We start from the raw sequence: 7,739 nt of genomic DNA, 5'->3' as shown, positions 1-7,739 counted from the left end.
GAATAGCACCTTCTCCCACTGGACAAGCAATTGTAGAAAGGGCAAATGGAACTTTGAAGAGATATCTGGAAAAACATAGAGAGATTGGAGATGTTCAGGAAAGATTAATGAAAGTGCTCTTTGTTCTTAATCATTTGTGTGTATTTGGGGATTCAGAGGCACCACCTGCAATGAGACATTATGGACAAAAAGAAATAAGCAAAAAGGGCAAAGAAGTATGGGTCAGGTATAGGGACCCTAAAACAGGTAATAGTGGCAACCCTGTTACCAGGAGAAGCTGCCAGAAAGGCTATGGTGTTAGCTGAACAATTGGGATGCTGGACTAAAGATGAACTTAACAAAACATCAGAGGTTTTAGCTATGCTTGCTATGGATGTACAAAGTGTAAATCATGCTGTACTACAGAACAGAGCAGCAATTGATTTTTTGTTGTTAGCCCAGGGACATGGATGTGAGGAATTTGAAGGAATGTGTTGCATGAATCTCTCTGATCATTCTGTATCAATACATGCTAAGATTAAAGAATTACAACAGGGCCTTCATCAATTAAAAGAAGAAGATGGTCTGGGGATAGAAGAATGGCTTAAAAGTTTAGGGATCGGTCCTTGGCTAAGAACTTTTATCATGTATGCAGTAGGAATCTTGATTGTTGTTTTACTACTCTTGCTGATTTTGCCCTGCCTGTTTAACTGTCTTCAGAAGCTGGTAGAACGCATGGTTCAAAAGATGTGGACAACTAACTTAATGGTCCAAAACAAAAACGGGGGAAATATGGAGAGTTTTGTGGATGAATGGCTTCGTGAGAAAGGACATGACTACATGCAGTTAGTGAAGCAGTAGCTGAAAATTGCACAGTGCAGCAATAGCAGATGTAGTAATAATATCTTATGTCCTTGGCTAAGCTGGTTCCCAACAGTAGAATGTTCAGCAAAAGATAAATGTAAGGGAAAACAAAGCAAGCTTAGAAAGCTCAAAAGGCGGGATTGACCTGTTTTTCATACACCAGTGATGAGCTTAAATTTTGCAATATGCATAAGCTTCATTATAACAGGTATAACTATACATGTGTGCTTGAAATAAACTGAGACTTGTTGACATTATAGAATGGACTTGTCTCCCGTCATTTTTTCTGGATTTTCTGCACTGCTTCCAGTAATTCTACCATTTTCACCTGACTTTGCTCTTCTTCTGCCAGCATAGTACTTCCATATATTAATCATCCATCTTATTTGTGACACATCTTCACCAGCTCTTCTAATCTCTTAATATCCTTGTGAGCTTTCATACACATATTTGAATTCTTATTGTGGCTTCATTGTTCAAGTGCATTCATTTTCACCAGCTATGTGTTATCTTTGTTCACTCAAGCAACACAACCTTTAGCCATCTTCTGGTCACTCATTATCTCAACTGCTGGCCTTTCCCTTAAATGTCATTTCGCTACACGGTGCAAAGATGTAAAAACCCCAAACAATCCATTCATGCTCTGCTTTACAGACAAATTCATCAAGTGATACTGAAATCTCTACTTTTACATCACTTCATGTTTTAAACACAGCAGCTGAAGATACTGAAATCTCTACTTTTACATCACTTCATGTTTTAAACACAGCAGCTGAAGAAGAATACATTTAATCCAGACTAGACTGATAAATAATGCTCAGCTTCATCAGTCACATTCCAATTTTTTTTGTTTTCCCTTTTATGGCTCCTATCAACTCTCACTACATAACATTTGTTACAGCATGCTGGTTTTCACACCTACCTTCAAAGCTTGCAGACCTTTTGAATCCACACATGTTAAAAGCAGAGGGGGGGGGGGGAAAGAAGAAAGTGTAGACTTGATCTGAAAATCAGACAAGGATTTCCATGCAGAAGAAATCAACAGAAAATACCTGAGATTCAGTTCTGTAAGACAGCCTTCTACATCAAACTGCAAAACACAGGAAGAAAGCCATCCTTTTCACCCTTACGTATTCCTTACCTGCAGTAACATATCCCACCTGTGAGGCTGCAGTTTCAATGTACACAAGATTCACAAGACCAATACAAGATCAACCGACACTTAGAAATATCATTGGTACCTGCTCTCTAACCGGATCTGGTAACCAATTGTCTGGCCAATCTTCTCTCTTCTTTCTGCTGCCACTCTTTCAGCCACTGCAACAGCTGCTAAACGTCTTGGCTGAGTACAAAACACACGACAGGGAGTTCCATTCTTGTAGCAGTCATCAAGGATAAATTGAGGGATCTGTAAAGAAGTGGTTCAAATTTGCTTTTTGAGAAAGTCACAGCTTTGTTAGCACAGGGAAACCATTAACTGCATATCAATATTGCACATTGCAAAAGACTTTTCATTACAATTATCATAGCAAGCATATCTGAATCAGCAGAAAGTAAATTTCTAAGTATAACCTATTTAGGTTTTTTTTAAAGAAAAACCTTACAGTGCCTCCCTCCTGCTTCAGAGAAATCTAAAAAAAAAACCAAAGCCCTGCAGATAATCTCACATTTTAACACAAAAAATAGATTACTCTGGATACTAAGAACAGAACTAGCCTTAGAAGAAAAAGGGTTATACAAACATCACAGCTACTTTCCCTTCAATATTTTGTATTATTTTAATGAAAAAATGGTATCTACCAGAAAATTGTAAGGAATCATTTTTGCTTCTAGTACCTATCTAGAGGCTTAGTGTTTCAAAAGCAAGAAAATAAATTGGAACAACATTTTCAATCACACAGGAAAAGGAAAGCCTTGAAATAGCATCAAAGTACCCCATATCACAAATGTTACACAATTGGCATTAGTTTAGAATAAATACTGTTATAGTTTTTATTTCATTGAAGCAACATACCTGCGTCGTTTTTCCTGATCCAGTCTCTCCTATGATCAAAACAATTTTATTGTCCTTTATGGTTTGGACAATTTCTTCCTGTTTTTCAAGAACTGGTAGTGACTGCCTGAAGGAATCAAACTCTGATTCCCCTCTTTTCCCTGGGACCTGGGGGATACCATCATTAATTGACCACTTGTCTTGTTTACTTCTTTCTTTTCTGTGAAGACAAGTTAAAAGGTCATTTATGCAGACACAGAGGAAGGTCACAAAAACACTGCTCAAAAATTGTACTTAAAAATTAACATTGCTGGCTTTTTATGCATCCCTGTGGGTAAAGTGACAAACCCATCACACATTTAGACGTCATATTTATAGCATGTCCTGCAGTGCTTGCAATAGATATTTTTCAAAACAGATATTACTTTCATAGGTATTTTGAAGAAAACCAGACTCTTCCAGAGCATTGCTCCAAGTCAAAAAAGCCTACAAAGAGCAAAAGGAGAAACAAACTAAACCAGAGAATATCAGCCTGGCGTATTTTGGTGGCCTTTGTATCTGCGCCCACATTTCACACCTGCAGTTCCCCCTAGAAATACACACTGACAGAGTTAAACCTTTAAGCTATTCCACACGTTTGCCTGAAATCATACCAATGAAAGCATGCTGTATCAAGAGCCCTGGCCCCCACGCAGCAGTGCGATGTGTTAGAAAGCAGTGCATAAGTAGCCAAAAAACAGGCACATCTTCTGAGGGAGCTACTTCACATCCATCATTGCAAGTGCTACTCTATAATTCCTTGAGAATTATTCTCTGGCAGAATGAAAAGTTTGCTGTAAACTCAGTTATACATATGTAATGCCATTAACAGATTCATATTCTAAATTTCAAGCTCTGTTGTACCAAGACAAACAGACTAAAAGATCAGGAGAACTAAAAATACATTCTTGAGATGCAGAGAAAGGCAAATATTAGACTGTTCATTAACTTATCCCTTACATTCCTAAGACATTGCATTTCAGTACTTTTATTACAGCTTCCCTCTGGTTCATATAACAATCCTATTAAACAACTAAAACAATTGGAAATAACAGCAAAGAAAGCGCTTCAAGAAGAGACACCACGTATCAAAAACATGCAATTAAACAAGGCATACTGGTACAAATGTTTTCTGTTCACTACACCCATCTCTGCACACAGAAACACAGTGCAACTCTTCCACTTGTAGCTGCTAAAGCAATAATCTAGATGAAAACCTTGCTTTTAAAAAAAACCCCAACATTTCGACAGAAGTTTGTCTTTCCGTGAACTCTTCCATATTCAAGAAATCAAGAAGTCTGGACAGTAGTCTCTTAAGGACCAAATCTATTTTGTAGAGATGAAGAAGTAAAAACTGAAATTTTTGATTTATCAAGGACATTAATTTCTATAAGCAGAACAGACAACCTCATTTTCTAATATAGGCATTCTTATGGCATCACAGTAACACTGACTCTTCAACCCCACCTCATAGTTACTTCTGTGAAGCCACATTTCAAAATGTGCTTCCAAAAAGATTTGGCTGGAACTGGCTCAAAGATTCTAAATTAACACAACACAAGGTGGACATCTCAATGTGCATGATATGACTTCCCAAGTTCCTCACAGCACCAGTTATAAAAGACCTTAAAAGTAAGGAAAATTAATGCATTTGTTTGAAGGTGTCTGTTAGGACACCAGAGCGGACAGAGCAGGAAGAGGTTTGTTTTGTCACTGAGTTGCAGGTAGTTTCGAGTGGTGTCGATGGACAAGTCCAAATCAGAACACATGCTGAACGTACCAGATTCAACAGCACAGGCACTTCCTCGCTCTGTCCTTGGCAGGAGCTCCGCGCGTTCCTTATTTGTGACGGGAAAGCGCTGAATTAGGCTCCGAACGGCGTGTTTCGTACAGAGAGCCAAGTCACAAGTCATGACTGCGTGTGCCTCTGACACATCCTTCTTCCTTACAGTCAGGTATCGATTGGCTCCTTTTCTGTCGGGGGGAGGGGAAACTTATTTTAGGAAAAAGGAACCTACTCTAGGTTAACTTTTATCTGTCAGGGTATGAGATGCTAAGCAAAATCTTTGGAAAAAAAAACAGAAATCACAGTGAGAACCTTTTTTAACGGAGCCATTAAATCCACAGAGTATAAAATCAAGCTGTCCCAAAATGCATGTCACAAGCTTTTTCAAGCATGCATACAGCAATGAACAAAGATGCTCATATGTGTAGCTACTTTTACACTTTTTTCTCTAACACTATTCCTTGCAGCAAGTTGAGGATGTTGAAAACATCAATCAGGTTATCATTAGTCTTGAAATTCTATCATCTGCACCAAAGAACTGAAAACTGTACCCCGACTCACCCTTTGCTTTTCGATACCAGTCCAAGAGACTGACAGAGCCGGTGAACAAATGCTCTTTCAGTACTAGTGAAACTAGAAGGAAATTCCATCTCTAGAATGATAAATAATAATGAAAAGACAGTAACAATGCAACAGGCAGTAATCTTGACAACTCAATGTTACAGAACCACAGAATTCTTAGGATTGGAAGGGAGACCACCCAGTGCAACCCCCCTGCAGGGTCACCTGGAGCAGGTGACAGAGGAACACATCTAGGGTTTGGGATGTTTCCAGAGGGGGAAATTCAATGCTTTCTCTGGGCAGCAGTTTCAGTGCTCTGCCACTCTCAAAGGAAAGCTCTCCCTCATGTTTAGGTGGAACTTCTTCTCTTTGAATTTATGGCCATTGCTCCTTGTCCTGTCACCAAAAAGCCTGCACTGCCTTCCTGGGACTCATCTTGGAGATATTCATATGCATTAGTGAGATCCCCTCTCAGTCTCCTCTGGGCCAAACAGGACCAACTCCCACAGCTCTCCTGATGAGAGACCTCTCATCTCAGTGGTCTCTGCCGGACCCGCTCTATCAGCTCCCTGTCTCCGTGCTGGGAAGCCCAGAGATGGACACAGCACCCCAGCCGTGCCTCACCAGGGCCGGGCAGAGGGGCAGGATCCCCTCCCTGACCCGCTGCCAGCGCCCTCCCCACACCCGCAGCTGCCCCCGGGCCGGGCCGTGCCGCGCACCCGCCTCGTCCCCGCTCCGGAACCGCTCCAGGGCCAGCTGCGCCGCTATTGCCACCACCTCGTCCACGCCGGCGGCCCCGAGGGGCTCGGCCCGGGCGCGCACCGCGGCGGCGGCAGCCCCGTCCCCCGCAGCCCCGCCGGGCTGCCGCCGCGGGACCCGCCTGTGTCGCGACATGGCCCCGACACGGCCCCGACACCGCCCGGACCCGGGGCCGCAGCCGCTCGGCCCGAGGGGCGCCGCCGGGGCGGGGCGGGGCCGGCTGGAGCCGCCCGCAGCCGAGCCGGCCCCGGCGGGAGGAAATTGGCGCTTTTCCCGCCGCTCGGGGGGCACGGCTGCCCGAGCACCGCGCTGCGCGTGTGGCTGCGGGCAGAACGCGGCCCTGCTCCCTGTCCCGTCATAAATTACCTGCTTTCATGGCATGGTGTGAAACGTAGCTGCGGCGAGGGTCATCTCGGGCCTCAGCCTCCTCGCTCGGTAAAGTGTTACTTGCCCTGCTTTTCCTGCTGTCCTTTGACTCCACGCTGAAGACACGAGCTAGAAACTTAACCAAATCCACTTGGGCCTGACACAGGCCTCGGTACTGAAGGCTGCTGCTTCGGAAACATCATTAGGTCAGAAGGAGAGTACTTGGAAGAAGAATAAGCTACTACTCCTCAGTTGAAATGGGCAATTAAATAAATAGAAAATAAACACTCACTGTCTGATGTAGCTAGCTGAAAAATAGCTCTTAAGCGACCTCCACCAAGGCTTTTACAAAGCTAACTTCAGCATAATTCTGCACTGAGAGATTACACTGGAGCGGAACAATTGATCTGTTCTAAGGTTACTTTAATTTTTTTTTCAGTTTTTCAGTTCAGGTATCTGACTATGTATCTTCAATCAAAGTACAAAATGCTAGTTCCTCATAGCTGTTCCTGAGACATTCAGTACTGCCACCTCAAAGCACATCACAGTTAGGGAAAATTAAACACGTCAGCTGAATAAGATGAGCATTCCTCTTATCATCCTTGGTATCAACAAGGAAAAATGAGAGTTCATAACTAATTTGAAAGAGTCACATCTTTACTTAAGAACCCAGATCTCTTAACAGTTTCTACCTCTTAACAGCATCAGCTTGCCTTCCTACAGACAAAAAGCCCCATGATTCTGAAAAAAGATTCCTCGGCTCAATTCTGCTCTCAGTTTGCAATCCTGTAAATACAGCAGTGCACAGAGATAACTGTTGGGTTAGGGCTCATCTGTATGGCTAAATGGTGTGAAGCCTGAGTGCATCCTGCATAACAAATTCCTTAATACATGCCCTTCTCTTTTCATTGTTTTTTTGACTCTCCAATGCTATTAGAAGGGTGAAAAAATAGGAGAGTGTGGTCAGGCATGCACTGCCTGCTGCAGCCCTGCTGAATACTGAGTCGCAGTCTGCACTCAGCATATGAATGAGCAAAGAATTGTGCCTGACCAAGCTCTTAGACATGGAGATTGTATTCTTTATACGTATTCTCCTAGTAAAAATTACTAGCTGTGGATTTTCGTATTAGAAATAACAACCTGTAAGTATTTAAAAATTCTGCTTTCATGATTGGCCTCAGAAATACCTTCTGGCTAATGTTTACTCAAAACAAATAACCCCTGGAATAAGAATTATTTTCTTGTATTAACATACGTCAAATGCCCATGTATTTTTTATAAGAAGAATTAAGAGGCAGCACAGTTTTACGCAAAAAATACATCTGCATGTTTAAATACAATTAGGCATTCTTATTTTACCTTCCCTAGAGTCACTTTTGCTGACTTCTTTTC

The sequence above is a fragment of the Lonchura striata genome, chromosome Z, assembly GCF_050655825.1.
Source record: "Lonchura striata isolate lonStrDom1 chromosome Z, ASM5065582v1, whole genome shotgun sequence".
NCBI lineage: Eukaryota > Metazoa > Chordata > Aves > Passeriformes > Estrildidae > Lonchura > Lonchura striata.
This window is presented reverse-complemented; position numbering follows the sequence as displayed.